We start from the raw sequence: 19,255 nt of genomic DNA on the forward strand, positions 1-19,255 counted from the left end.
CCATTTTTGGTAACACAGAGTTAATTAATATTGTCATTGTTTGTTTCATTATATTTACTCTCCTACTCATTAAACTACATTCAGGCCATGTCTAGTCTTTTTAGCAGTGGCCCTTGAGCAAAAAGTCTCTTTAGAGCGGAATATTAGATTTGTGACTAAACATACTTTGACAGATGTATTGCTTTTTCCAAGAAGGAACAAGAGCTCTTGTAGGTAATGGTGATACAGAACCCATTCTGAGTCCAGGGACACTGATGAATACTTGATGGGAACATCTGTTCCTGAAAGTATATTACAGAAAGTCATAAAATTAACAAAAGCATTGAAGTCATTGACGGTGAACCAAAACTGTCATAGTTGAATGTTTCAGTGCTGTTTGTTTCTGGCCATAACACAAATACAACAGATTTGGCAGAAGTATTTCTTTTAAAAATCAGAATGTTTTTTTGCATTTATTTTAGTGAGCTAAGAAATCGAAATATCGCTTAATTGACTTAACCCCATTCCCAAACAGCGATTGTCTTATCATAGCTCAGCATCCACAACGAGACTCCATATTTAAGGTTCTTTTACAGCAATAAAAGTTAAACACAAGTCATGAGTGCACTTGTTCAGCGAAAATGCATGCCCAGAGATTTGGAAAACACTTAATCAGAAGCCACATTTCTTCGATGTAAGCATGTGTTCAGTCAACGCAGCATTTGCAACAGACCCCTCACGTTCTGTCATTTCAACACACTCCATGATGCCATTTTTCCATGCGGTCAAGTGTTGAAGCAGCCAGGGCTGCACAGCTTGTCCTCTCTTCCCTCCAAAAAAACAAGATGGAGTCTTCTGATAAATGATTAGCTTGATGAGGAATCATGATCTAGATCAAGAGCAGGCTAATGTCAGCAATCTGTGTTGTCCATCTGTCTCATTAACCAACCAACCACCTTACTCACTACACCTAGAGAATAGCAGATATGGTTTTTGCATGAATTTCTACTCCGTCTCAGGTTGTTTCACTCCAAGAAGCCTGAAATGCATAATGTATGGTCTTGTGTGGTTGTCTGCCCTCACTTCCTGAAATACTGACCCTGAAGCTTGTATCTTGTTTGTGGCTTAACCTTTACATGGGACTGAGAGTGTGTGCAGTAGTTGAAGAGCGAAAACATTATGAATCATATCATCCGATTACTCAAAGGGAGATGGAGATAAATGGTTAGAAGGAAGGAAGAAAGGGAAAAAGGAAGAGATGCAATCGCTGCTTTTAAAATGCACCTACGGTCATGGATTACTGACTACAATGGGGAACCATTAAAGCTTGTGTGTGCATGCTTGTGTTTAAAAATGTATGACGTGAAGGTAGGCTCAACAGTGGAAAAAAAAAAAAAAACACAGGGGGAGCTGATCAATTCAAAATAATTCACCACTGGATTGTCTACACATGCTAAAGTTATGTTTTCTGCAACAAGAGGACAGTGAACCACAGTTCAGAGTAAGAAAGCTCCACCTGTGACACTGCCTCCACAAACAGAAGCTGGAAAAAGGAAGAAAACACAAATGAGGTGCAAATCACACATCAAACTCCCCCCAGCACCTAAAAAAGCCAATAAATAGTTGAGCTACGGTATATTTGCTGTGTACTGTATTTTGAAAATCCAGCTTTCACCTGAATATTTGTGTATTCAATTTTTAAATCATCCATCCATCCATCCATTTTCTATACGGCGTATCGCTTTCGGGGTTGCGGGGGGTGCTGGAGCCTATCCCAGCCATCAACGGGCGAGAGGCGGGGTACACCCTGGACCGGTTGCCAGTTGATCGCAGGGCACAAACAATTTTTAAGTCAATAGAAGAAAAATGTATTCATGGCTGATGGAATCATGGATACACTACGGCTTCACTTGTGCTGTCTTGTATTAAATCAGTCGATATACAAAACTCTAAAGGGAAAAAAAAAACATAATTGAAGAGGGCTCCAAAAACCTGACATGGCATCATTATAGTCATTAGGCTGCAAATCTGAAGTAATGTGTAAGGAATGGGGAGAGAAGAAAATACATATCGCCAACAAACAGAAAAGAAAATGCTCTTTGTATCGTCGTAAACATCTCACCGTTAATACCTGTATTTATGTCACAGCGAGACATCTGAAAGGTACCTGTCACATGACTACACATGCAGGCAATGTAGGGAATAATGGTGAGTGATGTGGTGAAATGGCTCACAAAATGAAGTCCTGCTCACTTGAGCTTTGCCACGCAGTGCACCATCCATTTGAATTATCTGCGGTCTGGTACACACACCTTGTGCGGCATACGACGATCATGTGAAATCACAAAAAAAAAAATACCTTGGTGCATTATGTGAGAGGTGTGTGCACACAGTGTCATTTTTCACTTGTCACATGACAAGAGATTTCAAACCGTCGCGTGTGGGTTTTGTCGGGAGATATTCTCGGAAAATAAAGGGCTAGCATTTGTGTGGACTTGACGGATCTTGCAGATTCTGTATGCAAAGACGTGTGACGCTGGAAGACAGCAGTTCTCAAGCCAAACAAAAGGGTGCATGCACCACACACACACACACACACACACACACACACACACACACACACACACACACACACACACACACACACACACACACACACACACACACACACACACACACACACACACACACACACAGGGCAAAGCTAAATCAAAAACAGGTGGGTGGCAAGAAATTATCTCTTGCTTTTAACCAATTACCGCCTCTGACTTACGATGCCAAGCAACAAGCAACGCCAACATGAGGCTGCCTGGTGCCATGTACTACTTTATCTTGCATTATATTAGACAGCTCCTGCTAAATGCAAATTTGAACACTGAAGAAGTGACATTGGTTGCACATCACTTGTTCCACGGGTACCTGGCATCTCCTGTGCATAACGTAAGGGATGCCAATCCTGCCAACCTCGATGCTGGCACCGAGCTGACCCAGACTGCTGCCGATGGCATTATCACCAGCTTCCCCACCTTCCCTGGCATGTCATGTCTGGCTAATCTCACAGTTGGTTTGTATCTTGGCTTGGACGAGGCTCATCATGAGGTCTTTGAGTTGGTGTGGGGATGGCTTCTGTGCCATCAGAGGGAGGACAAAGGGAGTGCAAAGTTTGATCCAGCTGTCAGGTTTATTCATTAGAGGTAAAAAGCGCACAGCTCAAGTATCTCCACTTTAAGACAGACTGCATAAGTACTTTTCACAGCATTGACAACAGCTTGCCTGTTGAAAGGGAAAGTGCCAGAATTGATACAAAAATTCTACCCACTCAGGAAATGCGACTTTAGAGCAAGTCCTTTTAAAGCCACAATCAATAATTCAGACATAAACAAAAGGGTCACCCCACAAGAATCCAAAACACGGGATTGGCACATGCGGTCACTCTCAGACTGACTAAATACATGCAGGAACATGAACACAACATTAAACATTGCGTATGGTGCTGTTCAATTTGTTTTTACAGCTTTCTTTAAAAGCGGGAGCAAACCAGGCCTTCAGCATATTTTTAATAGGCTGTTTGCAGTCACACAGCCACAAACTTACAGCGCGGTGCTGAATGATGATGTTTACATGACGAATATTCGCTAGGTGGACCACTTGCAAAGGTCCGGTGGAAGACCACTAAAGACGCGGATCGTCTTGAAACGAGACAGGGCACGTTGCTTATGTTCAGCTGTCTTATGTGAAACTGTTAACTCCGATTTAGCAAGTGTTAGCAGTGCTGCTGGTAGCCACTACTTTAAATTTATGACCACAGATCGAAAGCAGTAGTTAATGTTTCACCGTTTCCACCATGAGCCGACTTGGCCCCTCACGACTGCACACAGTTAACAAGCTTCTTTTTGCGTGATACAACTGTCTTTCATAGAGTCAAAAATTTTCAGCCTTGTAGCCCAGCGGGACAGCATTACAGTTAAGAGTGGAGACCCGCCAGACTGATGGACCGACCACAGCTGCAAAAACGAAGAAACATTATCTGCGGGGAAGGATTCTAGACCTTAAACCCAGAGGCCATATATTATCCCGATAAGTCATGTCGACCCAAGCCAGCGGACCCATTGTCAAGCCCCACCACCTAATGACGGGAAACTGATAAGCAGCCATACCATGTCACCCGCGATGTAAAACAAAAATAGATTCAATTAATCATATGAATTGCCATTAAGGAAAAAAGAAGATGATGGGACAGGCTCCAGCCAGGTATGAGAGTCTAATGAAGAATAATCAGCGAGTGAATCATTAGGATTTGAGTGGAAGGACATGAGATTTGACTGCCTGGATAAAGAATGGGCCCAGAGTGTGTGAATGAATAGTGTTCACAGATGGCTATGTCATTTTTATATGTTTTTGAATGATCATTTATTTCATTTTTGCTATATACTGTGTTGTGAATATCATGCCATCATGACACGAAGCTGTTTGCGTTAGCCTGCATTACACAGAATCCATGTTGGAGTCTTTAATGCAGTCTGAGTCTGTCATCTTTGAAAATATGTTTGCCAAGTGAATTAAGAGTAAGAAGAACGAACAGTTTATCAATACAGTTTCATACAAAAAAAAAAAAAAAAAATCTAATTTAAGGCACTAAAGTACATCAGATGCTGCAATGTCTTCCTATCTAAAAGCTTGTTAAAGCAGACTGACTTGCTTGGAGACATTGTCGATGAGCTCTGAAATGTGAAATTAATATCTGTATCTTTGGGCAAGTAAGAAGAGACAAGTGTAATTGCCTGCACACTAAGTCATTTATTCATAGATCAGATTTTTGTCCAAAAGGACTTTTTCACTCCTACACTGAACTAATAATAGTATATCTCAGCAAACTGTCAACACTGTGTTTTATAGTGGCTAAAAATAAAGATCTTGAGGGCCCCTCTTAAAGGCCTGGTGTGTAGGATTAAGTAGCATCTAGCGGGAAGATTGCAGATTGCATTGCAACCAACTGAATGCCCCTCACCTCACTCTTCACAATGGTGGCTGCTAAAAACGGCAAAGGCCAACTCTAGAGCCAGTGTTTGGTTTGTCTGTTTAGGGCTACTGTACAAACATGGCAGTGCAACATGGCGGGCTCTGTGAAAGAGGACTCGCTCTCTCTGCAAATACAAAGAGAATATACGACTTTACATGAATGTATAACCATAACATCAAATTGGCTATTATTTTGACTAATAAAATAATAGAATCCACACAGGTCTTCGACAGTCTATAAAGCACTCAACATACATTGCTATCACAACACAGAAATGTTGATTTACTGCCAATTTACAAACATCTTTTGCCAAGTTACACATGAATGCAGAGTGTTAGGAGTGAAAACACTACAAAATGCCCCATTTGAAAGTGCAGGAAGACATTTCCTTACTTCAAAACTAATATTAGATCAGGAGTGCTTCGCCTGCCTAAATGTAATCTGATCTGTCGTGAGGTTTTTGATCTGAACTGTGCTGCTGTTCTTAAAACTGAGCTGATGTTGAGCAGGACAGGTTCATGTTCTCAGTAGCTTAAAGGCTAAACATGGTACATGAGCAGCTTCCAAATCAGCCAATGAATCTTTGTAAATACTTCAACTACATTCAAAAGAACACATCTATCTCTCTCTCTCTCTCTCTCTCTCTCTCTCTCTCTCTCTCTCTCTCTCTCTCTCTCTCTCTCTCTCTCTCTCTCTCTCTCTCTCTCTCTCTCTCTCTCCCCCCCCCCCCACCCAATACAACTCCACATTAACTGCTGAGTAAAATATATGGAAATATAAACTTTAATGCTATGCTTACTGATCAACAGAATGTTTGACTTTAAGATGAATTCATGGGTCATAGGAGAATTTTTATTACAGTAATGCAGTATGTACTTGAGGTACTGCATGTATAATAAACAACTTGAGTCGCTTACTTCACACAATATATCTGCACAGTAACTTACTGTGGAGTTGCACAAGAAAACTTTTGAGTCGTATAGATTTTTAATGTGTGCTTCTGGTTCTTGGTTTTTATCATTTTTCTCTCCTCCCATCTTGTTAATTTGACTTTTGTTCTCTTGACTGATCCCCCTTTAATTCCTCAGCTGCAGTTCATATGTTGCTCTCAACCTCATTTAATTCACCCTTTTTCTTCTGTCTTACCCTTTCCTCCTGTTCCTTTTCTTCCTTCGCACTCCCACTATCTTGCCTCCACAGAGGGCACATAAGCACAATGGCCTGGGTGCTTGCGAAGCATCTGGCTTCCAAGCCCATACATCCAGCCGGCCAATATGTTTACTCCAACAAGGTCTGTACACAAAGTACACTTGTGACTGCCTGCTTGAGTTGTCAAATACAAATTACTGGCCAACGGAGTCTGAGCTTAGTTGAAGTTCTAAAAACCTCATTTCCGTGGCTTTATTTTGTTTACAAGACATAGTAGGAGAAGAGAAGAATACAAGCAGTTTAATTATTTGAGCTGACAACATATAAAGGGGTGAAGATCTTTAAAGGGACTGAAGGATAAGGGAATAGTGCTTTAAACTGTTTGTCTTAGCACTGCATGGGAGAACAGTGTTGATGTCAGCATGGGACTAGTCAGTATCACTACTGTTTAACACCAGCCAAAAGCAGGAGCAGGTATCAAAAACAATACAAAGTCAGCCTGATTCCATCTACCATGCAATATCACATCAATATTTATATAAATATATAGAAATTTTGTGCAACCTTGCTGAAAAGAGAAGTTGCAGTTCTATTATAGAGCATTGCAAGCTTCGCAGGAAACCTTTGCAGAAGTGCTAAACCTCCACTACGATTTTAGAAGCGTTTGTGTTAGTGTTGAAGAGAAAATGCTATGCCTCTTTGTTAAGCCGTGAACTACATGCATCAATCTGGTCACACGAGCAGTCCCTCAACAGGCAGTGCTGAGAATATAAAGCTGCAATGCTGCATGCATATGTTGGATGTATTGGGCTTGTGCCAGAACAAAATGTGCCCTTGAGAGAAGACTAAATTAATAAATGGGCATTCTCATGGTCAACTACCCTTCACTGAACAGGGTTTCGGAGTCATTTACAGTTTTTTTAAGTACATCCTTGATCATCAGAGCAGTAGCTCATGTTGCATAAGGTTTTCAGTGGGCACACATCCAGCAATTTAAAGTTGTTTGACCTACACTGAAAAAACAAGCCTCGGTTACTGTTTTGGATTTGGTGCAAGAACAAAAATGATTTCATTCTCATTCAAGCCATCAATGTAGCCTTGGTTTTACACTGTAACAAATTACTGCACAGGAAAAACAGGAAATTTTGTGCAGCAATGGACTGCTCTGTGAATCTCGATGCCTCTGAGGAACTACTGAATGTAATACATGTAATGTGATATAGGCATCTCTTGTTAGTAGCAGCTCAAGTTCAAGAAAAGAAAGTGAATTCAGGGTAGATGGACGAGGACATGCAGACAGAGAACCTGCTCAGCACGAGGAATGGTGTCTTTATGGATTGTATTTTATTTGTTTAACAAAAATGAAGTTCTTTTAAATTTGAATGTGTTGGATACTGCATTTACTTTAATCAAAGACTCATTTTATAAGGCCATCGATTGTCAAAGTTATTTCTGTGCTAGCAATTTTCAGGATTCTATATTCTACAGCTCTATAATATATTTTACAGGAATAAACTGTTATAGATTACAGTAGGTACACTGTAGAATAACAGTTTCATGCTGGCAACTGCAGCTGCCAGTAGTTTACTGTAATTTAACAGGGCAATTTCTTCCAGTGTAGTCTTAAACTGCTCACACATCATCTAAATTGGTCAGAAACCAGAGAGACATGTGAAAGGCACCTTCCCTTTCTACTATTCACACTCTTACTTGTTCATTTCACAGGCTGTTAATCATTACTGTGATTATTTAATTAAATAACTTTGCTTTTTCTGTGGCCGCAAGTCTGCAACGCGGATGCGGTTGCCATGAACAACGGTGTGTGCGCAATGAAAGATGTGTGACATACTGACAGGAAAAACGTCTGCGGGAGTGGCACCGGGGACGGCTGTGTGTGTCCTTGTGACGAGCCCGCAGTTGGATTCACACAACAGAGATCCGCTGATGTCAACAAAGTTTCCACTCCATTTCATTGATTAAGCTCACCATGAGGACAACACGCCACCCTGCCATATATTATGAGCCCATCTGCAAGACGATTAGCGGGTTTAAACACGCATGGGCATCATTTTCACAGCTCTCAATTGGTTTGGTCAGGCAGTTCTCATCAAAATGAACACACATGTGATTAGCTTGCTCATAATTGTTGTACGTTGCTTCTGTTGGTCTGACTGTGAGTGCAAAAGGTTTGCTTGAAGCACTAGTCATTTCACCAATGTACTGTCGGATTAAAACTGTATGCATCAGTGCACGGAAAGAGTTACGAGGGTGGAAGGGATAAAGTTCAAGAGCACAATCTTTCCTTGTATGTATTTAACTGTTGTGGCTTTTTATAATCACAATACTAACTGCACCATGGTAGTATCAGCTGTAAAACAGCTTTATCTGTGCCATTGCGGTTGTCCTTAAGAAAGCTTTTAGATGTCATAGACCCTAAGGCCAGAAGAGAACTTCTAAAACTCTGAGCAATAAGTCAACTTCCAGGCGCGTGTCCTCGCTGCGTCTTATTGAGCAGGTATTGGCAGCTGTTCAGAGGAGCTGGGCCCTTCAGCTGCACACCCTACAACCGTGTTCCATTCCTCTCCATTAATTCGTCATCAATATGGATCCATCTTTTGTTGATGGCGCCACACTTGCACCCTCCTTGCCCCTGTTGCTCTGCCCTGGACAGCTCCGCTTGAATGAAAATGAAGCTAATTTCTTCCATCGTGGCAGTCATTGTGCCATTTGTTGAGTAAAACACACAGGTCCTATTATTGGAGTGTCATGCCGCTGTGTGTTTGGAACACGACAAATCACTGCGGGCTGTCGCCCAGGCAGTTTTGTGGCATTACTCTCAGCAGAGAGGAACGCCGTTAATGCTGACAAACACTGGAGAACGAGGGTCATTTACAACACATCCATTAAGCAAGGTGCCAATACTCCACTGGCAGCAGAGATGTCTCTCACTCTTAGAGGGTCACGCTTGCATCCAGATGCCAACACGAAATCTTACAGTTTGCAGATTCTGTTGAATTCACACGTAATTACAAATATCAACAGTGATAGCACTTAAAATGAGCGAACACGTAGTGAAAATTAGTGATGCATTCATGTGTCAATTAACTGAAATTTAAGTCACAAGGGTTCATCCCAAGATGACTCAGCCCCCGTGGCGCTCCCTCCCACATTGGATCAAACCAACGGGCCACACGTCGTTTGGTTATTGTCAAAATGCCCAGGGAAGCCTTTCAGGATTGCCTCACACAGCGTTTTCTATGAAGGATGCAAGAAAGATCACAGACTTCAAATCCCTTTCAAAGCTCTTGCTCAGGGCTCTAGTTAAAGCTCATTAAAAAGTCTAATCAAAACACAGCAATAGCATAACATGTAAAGTTAATTTGCAAAATTTTTTTTCCTGATGAGCAAGAGACCATAACAATATGAACCCTCTTGGCCTCAATGAAATATTAAAGATATGATCACCGACAACTTCCAAGTTACAGCTCACCTAATTTGAATTCTTAGGAAAACGTAATTTATGACTGAACTCGGAACTCATTTTTTCTTTGTAATTGTTGAAACTGCCCGAAGGCACCTCTCTTTGTTGGATCTCTAATTTAGGTAAATGAGTGAAAATTATTTTCACTTTTGTCCCCACCCTGAAGAAGTCAGGTGTGGAGACACTTATTTCCTCAGACAATTCAGACACAACTTTAACCAATGCAGCCAAATTTCAATTCCCGTACAGAAAACATATCTAAAATATATTTCCTCCATGACACTTTGTTGGAGCTGCTATGATGGATGGGCGAGACATTTCAATTCTGACATGAAATATGAATCACTGGAATTGACATTTGCTGACCTGTTCCCATGTGAAGAGTATAAAAGGTCCTCTCTCTTTGAATAGACAGCTTGAGTCTCATAAATATGACATAGGAGCACCTATGACCAATTTCGAGGCTGGCACAGAGCACTGAAATAAAACTAACACTGCTAATCTGCACATTTCATGCATCATTAAAACATCAGTTCAGAGGACTGGAGAGAAGGTCATTTCAAAGTGGCATGCTGTTACAAATGGTGTGTAATCAACCAAAGAATGATCTGTTTTGAGTCGAGAAAATCCAAACTTGAGCTAAGTTGCACACACTCAACATTTCCATTGGGAGGGCTGGTTGACTGGTTTTCTATGTGTGTTCCTGTACATGCTGCAACTCAGCATACATCTCGCAGCCATGTCCCCAATGACTCATTTTACATCATGACCATTTCTCACAGAACTGTTATGATCCTTATAAAATTCACCATGAATCAGCTCTTATAGACTGTCGTGGTTATTGTGGTGACAGTGATGCACCACAATATCATGCTGCAAACCGTCCATGACAGCCACTTAAATTGCATATATAAAAACCAAAGTTCAAACAATTTCTGCATTGAAACAGTAATTATAGGATGTAGATAAAAATCACTGGCATACATAACAATGATGCATGAAAACGGACTGTTTATGTCAGACAGTGGGAATGGTTTTCTGGCTGCATGACCATTAAAAGGAAACCAGTGGAAATATTATGAGAAATACGTTCAAACTGTTTGGTCGTGTGTGTGTGTGTGTGTGTGTGTGTGAGGAATTTGTTGTCACCACAGAGGGTTCAATTCAAACTACGATCAAATGTATGTTTGATCAAATGCCATCATATGTATGAATTATAGCACATGAAAGATATTTGTATACATAAAAGACATAATGTTTGTTGAAATTAGCCACATCAGATACCGAACTGCTAAACAGATCCACATAAAGTAGATGGATCGCAACTGTGTTTTAATGGCTCCGGATAATATTTGGAATAATAAGTCGTCGTAGTGTAGAGAGGGGAGAGCTGGTGTGAGGAAGGGAATTTTGGGCAAGTTTTTGACAGCCTCTCTTCAACCTCAGCATGAATAAAACACTGACATTCAAATGCAGCTTTGGACCACAAAAGCAGAACTTTAGAGGCACAGTGAACCTGCAAAATGTGGCTGAAATAAAACTGTGAGCTGCTGTATAAGTTTTATTTTTTCATTCCTTGCAGGTCACTCTTTCCTTCCATTCATCCATTCTGCAGACCAAACAGCTGAAAACACCTTGATAATCAGCCAGCCGCAAGCATTCCTTGTCAGACGCTAGGCTTTTAATGAAGAGACACCTTTATTCAAATTGATTAACTTCTGCAACAGTAATAACACATCGGTTTCAGGCTGATGATTAGCAGAGCCTGAGCTGTGTGGCGCTACTACAGTGCAGGTCAGCAGACTGGTCATTTGTCAAGGCTTTCTAAAGTAGTGATGCCAAAAATGTCCTTAAGGGACATCTGTGTTAGAGGTAAACATGTGTTGTCTTATCAGTTATTTGCTGCATTGCCAGGTCTCAAATAACCACACTATGCCAAGAGAATTTACTTGCCAACAACAAGCTTGGTGCACTGACCTCCCCTTACATCATACGGCTTTCATTACCAGAGTCTGTGACTGTAAACATCCACAATAAAAATCCCAAAAAGAGTGCTATCATAAGCAAAGCATTCATCAGTTGAAGAACTTCAGTTCAACACAAGTTTATTACTGTTTGTCATATGCAGTTAATATGTTATGAGAAGTGGGCAAGTGCACTGGGAGATTGTAGTTATGGTGTGGACATCATTTGGAACCACACTGTGAATTCAGCCTGGCCACTGAGCCATTATGCCACCAAGGTGTGCTATAACTATCAGTATTAAGGACACGGGAATTCACAATCGATGTATTCGACTGTGGAGCTGCAGAATTAGAAGAACACAAAATAAAGTGAGCCTTTAAAAGTTCCACATCCTCTCAAGTAACAGTTTACTCATGTTGAAATGGAAATGTTTATTTGTATTGCATTTTGAGCTTTTTATAGTGAAGTGGGGGAGGAACATCAGGTGGGCTCTTGCGAACACTACAATTAAAAACAGAGAGCGAAATTTGCATAGCATAAGCATATCATTAACTCTCATGGAAATAGAAAAAAATTTGGTCTCCAGGGTGACATCCAAAGATAGCCTTCAAATCCACCCAATGTAGGTGGTTGCCACAGCAGGCTCTTCCACAGAAGCTAATAATCCACACAGTATTTACCACATTCCTAATATAGTTTTCTGTCTGCGGTTTCAACAGAATCTCCTCCAAACTATTAGAAGATATTAAAAAAATCTGTGAATTCAGTCAGGTTTGTGTGTGTTGTGCACAATGAGTAAACTGTATAATGTCTGCTGATGGACACTGTGTATAGACCAATATACCAGTGTCCCTGAAAATCAGCCTTTCACATCATTAATTAAAGTTAAGAAAAAGGGAATATATTGGTACTTCACCTCTCTTTTAGTTAGTTTTCAGTTTAACCTTGTTTACTCTGCACTGCTGTATCCAATGTCCTCTTCGGCAGGAAAAGCAGTTTTTCAAGAAAGAAAAAAGAGGGTTTCTGTCCTTACCTCATCACAACTACCATCTTAAATCATATGAAATTTAACCACACCACATGTGGTGCTGCAGGCCTGACAGCGGAGAATTCCCACAATGCATTTGCCAAAAGCACATCTACTTTTCCCAAATGTTGTACTTCCCCTTGCAGAGCTGAAGGTTTTACTCGGAACATTTCAGAATGAGGTTGCGCTAACCGATGTAACGTGAAAGGATCACAGTCGCGAACTACACCTCCAGCCAAGAATTCATCATCCGTTTATTACCCTGTTTTATTGAGGCATGTGCAATATCTCCTGATGAATCATATTTCTGAATCCGCGGCTTCTTCCAAACCAAAAAAGACAGAGACAAATATGCTTAAGAATCCATTGCAGATTTAACATAAGCCCACAGCCCAAAGGGTGCAATGAACGGGTGTAACGAAAACCCAAGAAAGGCAGTTTCAGGAAAAAAAAAGTCCAATGTAAACAAGACCTATTCATTATGGCAAATCCAGCCATATTGGAACTCTGTATCCCGTGGCCACTAAATTCAAATAATACCATTTGAGGCGAGAGTTGGAAAAAAGGGAGAAAGTGAGGAATGCTCACATTATTTCTGGTGTACTCATGGGTCGCAAATCGTCAGTTTTCCTGAAGTCATTGCAAAACCTCTCCTGACGCGCTCAGCCAGGCAACCATACAATGTTCAGAGTGGAGTCCTGGGAAAGTGGTCAGAGCGTGTGGTATTGGCCACCAAGTCGCTGGGAGAACTACGTTTTGTGAATGAGGATTCACCCCATGGAAAGGTGGTTTGGAGAAAGGAATCATGCTTGCGTGTTGTGTGTGTCTGTTGGGATGCATGTCACTGTGATCAGAGCCATCAGCCGCTGACAGAAAGGCGTCTGTAAGCTGAACGATACTGGGGCTGCATGACTACATCCCATATTGCATTAATGAAAAATGGTGTCACTGATTGTGCAATATTTTACACACAAACTAACCTGTTTCATTTTATGTCAACCACTGCACTGACCTACACTCATTCCATGAAGACTTACCCTAACCCTCAACCATCGCCACCACATGCCTCACCCCGATCCTAACTGTGACCAAAAACCAAGTCTTTAAGCATGATTTAGTAGGATAGCTTGTGGGGAACCACCTTCTTTCACATATGGTAATCAAGTCTCCAGAATGTGAGTGGGTGCACAGGATTTTGTCCTCACAAAACAGTAAACTTCACTATGAACAAGTGAATCAACGTCACTGATAAACGATATAACTGGAATGGACCAATCGCTGCATACTGAATCTAAATTATGCTTTGACCACCTATGTGAATTAAGGGTTTATTTCAACCAAACCAACATTGACGGTGATTGGTTGAACAGCAGAAAAAAGTGCTAAGACGATTTTGGTTTTACTGTTTGTGTCAAGTTTGAACAAAAGTGTGTTTTACGATGACAAAATTACTGTTTCTGTAAATGGAGTTTGGTGGCTTTGGCGACAGCGATGTAGTGTCTGTTTCTGGTTAAACAAAAAGAATCTTACTCTTTAACAAACTGGTCTATCTCTGGAGGGATCCTTTCCATAATGTTGTCAGGCACTTTTTATAACAATCTCTGCCTTTCGCAAAAGCCCGGAAGGAATACGTTGCTGCCCGTTTTGTGGCCACCAGCTGCAGCGCTCCCACTCAATACGAGGACAATTTCAAGAATTGTTGCCTCCAGTAGTCATTTACACAGAAATACATGGGAAAATAGGGTCCATAATCAGATAATATCTGACCTGGATCTCTCAGTTTAAAAGATTATTTATGTTGAAATAATATAAAAGTAGTACGTCTCCCGTATTGGTTTGCCATCTTATGAACACAAAGTGCAAAAACTGGTGTTTTTGGAGCATTCCACAACTTTCCCAGTTTTTTGTTGCTCCTGTCCCAACATGTTCGAAACATGTTGCTGCATCAAATTTAGAATGAGCATATACTCACAAAAATCAATGATACTGATGAGATCAAACATCATATATACTGCCTTGGTAGTGTTTTCAATTGAGCATATGTCAAAAAGGATGTTTGAATTCAAGAGCTCAAAAACGTATAATCCCAGATATCAGCACACTCATGAGAAGGAAGACAGGACAATATGGTCTGTGATAACAGTTCATGTGATTCAGCATGATTTTGATCCAGGTCTGACTGGAAAGATGCTGATGAGACTCCCTGTTGATGAGTTTCCTGCAGCAGAAACCCAAGAGTTTACAATCACAGGATCAATGACTTATCTGTTCAAGGCTGTGCCGTCGCATCTCAACCCATCTAACCATCTCAGGCAACCACTTCTGTATCCACATCATGCAGCTTTTGTTGCTTTTCAGCAGCAGACATCAATGCCACTGACACCCCACAGACCTGCTGTAAGTAACACCCATGTGAGACTGACAAGCCTGAGTCCTCGCCAGACTTCCTTTCCTCAACACCCATATACAAAGCAGACATTGATGCGCTCTTGAAGGATGAAGCTGCCAGTATGGATGAACCAAGCTACAGGTCCCAAAGATTAAAAGGTTTTCTCATTTAGCCGTGATACACAGTTACATTTTGTGGGATGCATGCAAGATGTATAAAAAGATCCAAATGCAATTTGCGAAAACACAGATGAGTTTTTTGATTTGTGGGATTCAGCGTTTGTTTTGCTTGAAAGCCTGAAGAAAGCAAGTGCACATAACATCCATGGTCATAAGAGCCATAGATTAAAATGTTCTGTACATTTCTGAATTGGAAGAGAGACTGTAATTCCATGGTTTCAGGATGAACCAATGATGTAACATTTGTGACACAAAGCCAGAACACAGTGCTGTGGTTTTAAGCGAGTGTGAGAATATACATGTCAAAACTGCTTTTATCCTGGCTGTTCAGAAAATAAAAAGTGAGTCGCTGTGGAAGAAAAGGGAGTCAAATTCCAGCCACTTTCAGGACTTTGAGGGGCTAAAGCGTTACGCAGTGTGGAGAGAAGGCCCTGGGTTTGATTCACCATGCAGCTGGCATAATCCAAAGGCACAGATGAATTTACTTGAAACGGGTGTCATCTTAGAGTTGATGCACAGTCCTGTATGATATGACATTATGGATTGTAAAACTGTTCAAATGTGCCAACCGTTTGACCTAACGTTTATACTCCAGTGGCTAACCCTTCAAAATATCTAGATGTGTCAGGCTGTTGTGGGCAATGTTGACTGTCTATGAGCAAACATGCCTTCTAAAAGTCGCCCTAATTTGTGAAGGAATAAACACTCGGTCTCTCAGTCTTTGACCATGTGATCAAAGTTTTTGTGTGGTTTCACATGTGTGCGCATTTTTATGGATGTGAGTCTGAGTTTAGCCCACCACGACTGTGCTCTGCGTGTTTGTGTGCACGCAGGGGCTGAAAGGGTCATGTAAAGAGGGGGAAACACAGAGGACAATCTTGTGTTTAATTTGGGGTTTTCCTGTGTGAGTGCATGACCTGACTCGTCTTCACCTCATCTGAACTGCGTGGGAGGAAGGATGAATGACTCACACGAGGATGATCGTTTTGATTGGTGGTTGGCTACGCCGGGTGGTTTTGCTTTTCTTCATAATGGTTAGACATCAACCCAACCAAGCGCAGGAAAATACTCTTCTTGTCTGAAAATACAAGAATTTCAAGTGGAACATCACTCAGATTGTCTTAATGGAATAGACAATAGCTTTGATCCGCCTATCCTGTCACAGACACTGCAGTGGTAAAACCCGAAATGTAGACAGTTGACTCAAGGCGTGCACACACAAGCATTGAGATTACTTTGCAATCACACACTTTCAACTAACAAACTTAATATCACTGGCATACAGTGTTTAGAATTTTCCCATGTGAGTTTCTAAAAACAGGCCATGAGTTAACATGCTGCATATCCAATATTATTCACCTGATAGCCTATTTGCATAAAGCAGAAAAGTCAAATATCTTGAATAATGACAAATTTCAATATGGAGAGGCACTCGTCCTGTCTATCACATCATGCTGACATTTGCACACAGTATGCGCAAAGTTTATCTGAGGACTGATCAGGTGGGTTTATTTTGTTAGACTACTCTAGCACCCAGTGACATTTTCGACCTACAGTTTACACTGGGTTGTCAGTAAAATATGCTCCATCACTTTGTTCCTTCAGCAGGTTATGTTGCAGGTCACCATGTCCTGTACAGACAGCTCTGATCTGAAAGCAGTGCATTAAGTGTTCATTTGCATGTTATCAACGCTACCCAGAAGGTTACTTTTACACCCAAATCTTTAATTTAACTGAAGTAAAACAACCCTATTGCCTAAAATACTATACACCTTGCAGTTCCTTCGATTAGACAGACCTGTTGAAAATAAAGGCAGACCAAATCAACAGTCCCAGATTCAGATAACGGCAGTATTTCCACCCGAGGCTCAAATATCCCTGAGAGGTTCTAAAAATTCAATCGAACAGTGTGCTACAGCGCAAACAAAACACTGCCCTGCTTCACTAAATAAATATGTCCAAAACTGAAAATATTTTACAGGAGTTTTATTCAGATAAAACTCAGGGTAGAGGGTGAACACAACAAAAATCAAAACTGCAGAGTCAAGGCAGACATTTGACAAGAGGAAAGTTTTAAAGAGCTGGGGCTGACGGTGTGTGTGTCAGTTTATGTGGGTGGCAGCGGCGGTGTCGCTACAACAAGCGAAGAGGTAAAACAGGGAACAACACAGACAAGGCTGTTTGACATAGATAAATTCTGCTTATTCAGAGTAACCGGAGGGTGCAAAGCAAAAATAATAGGGCCATTTGCAGGATGGAAGGTTGCCAGATCTTACTCTGTTGTTGAGCGGATGCAAAGCCAAACATGCATTTGGGGAAGCAGACATGCATATGCCAATATGGCCTTTCCTCCATTTTTTTTTCTTGTTGTTGTTTTTTTTTTTCCTTCTGGTTTCCAGTGTTGACACAAAGCATCTAACCAGGTTCTTTTACAGCGCATTCCAAGAATAGTGCTGTTGCAAAGCAATCAATAAATCTGTGCATTCTCCTCTGTTCAGCCACCGCTTATGATTGATTTCCCTGGCGATGTTATTGATTCAGGTACACCTCTGTACTGATGCCTTTTTCTACTTGCATGTGAATCAAATCATGCGTAGATCATTGTTAAGTCAAGCTGGACCTTCATAGGTCACTGACAAAGATATATATGAAATAATATCCTTGCAAAAGACCCTCATAAAAATCCATCACACCACAGGGACCAAGAGGATCCCCTGCTAACAGCCTCACGTCAGCGTTGAAAACCTCTAGCTGCCCGAGCTGGAAAGCATTTTCTGAAGAGCTGCTTTTCAAATTGGTGGTGGTGGAGGCACTGATTGGAGGGGGCATAATCTGGTTTCACGTTGCGTGGCAGTTGTGTTATTTGGTGCTTTATTTTATCCCCACACATTAGCTGGGCTTTTGGTTGACAGAGCCAAGAACCATTGTGACGGCTTACTCTGGCAGGTCTAAATGGATGATGCCTTAGTGTCACTGGCTCAGTCACTGCTTGTAATCCACTGAAGCAGAGCTGAACATTTATTTCTTTTAAGTTAGCAATGGTGTTTAAGAAGCTCACGACTGACTAACATGAGCAATTGGATTGGACACCATGCACACAAACACACATACAAAAACATCTACAAGGCTTTCAGGTGTAACTTTGGCGGTTATTAACAAACCATGGATGCTAGCAAATAGTATATTACTTCACTATATTGGCATGACTTGCATAAGCTCACCCCTGACAAAGATGAAGCAAATAGCAAATAAATAGGGGCAACTGTAATTCACTTTTAACTACCCACATTGGAGAACACTTGCAGATTTCAAGGTCGCTAAATACTAATCAGAGTGTAGAACATTTCATCAATTTGTCTTTGCGAAGTCCTTGGTTGTTTGAATGTTGGAAACCCAGAGCTTTATTTATACATCACAGATGGTTGGGGGAATATGAAATAAGCCATGTCTTGCCATGTCTTCTATGCAATATGGTCACACAGCTGTGGATCTTGGTTCCATTGTTGGGCAAATCCAAATTTAGCTGTCCAGTTGGCTGCAAACAGCTAGCCTGCAGCATAATTCTTTCACTGGGAAGCCAAAACGCAGAAGAATGTTCCACATAGATTATGTTGGAAGCCTGTTGAATTTTTAACAATGAAATCCAGTTGAGCGTTGATAAAGGAACAATGAGACGCGACCCTTCGCGTTCTCAGGATGCTTCTTTGCTTCGTGTGATGCCGATTCCTGCCGACTGACTGAACTCAGAAGTCAGTCGGAATGAAAAAGAATCAATTCTTTCTGTTGTCTTCACTGTTCTATAACATCTTCAGTCTTGTCGTGACAGCGATATCCTTTTTTGAATCGGTTTTCGAGTTTCTTTTGAAATGATGCTCATTTGAACATTCTTGGGAAAAGACACGACCATTGTCAAAAGGCTGTTATTGGTAGACAGTAATGATGCGAGCTCCATTTGTTCTGCTGTTTCACTCATTTTAGGTTTCACCTATGTACAATATCATCAGCTAAATGCCAAAAAGTTATGAAACCCCCTTTTTCTGTCTGCGAGTCTCGCACATCAACAGAG

Source organism: Chaetodon trifascialis, chromosome 23, assembly GCF_039877785.1.
Source record: "Chaetodon trifascialis isolate fChaTrf1 chromosome 23, fChaTrf1.hap1, whole genome shotgun sequence".
Taxonomy (NCBI): Eukaryota; Metazoa; Chordata; class Actinopteri; order Chaetodontiformes; family Chaetodontidae; genus Chaetodon; species Chaetodon trifascialis.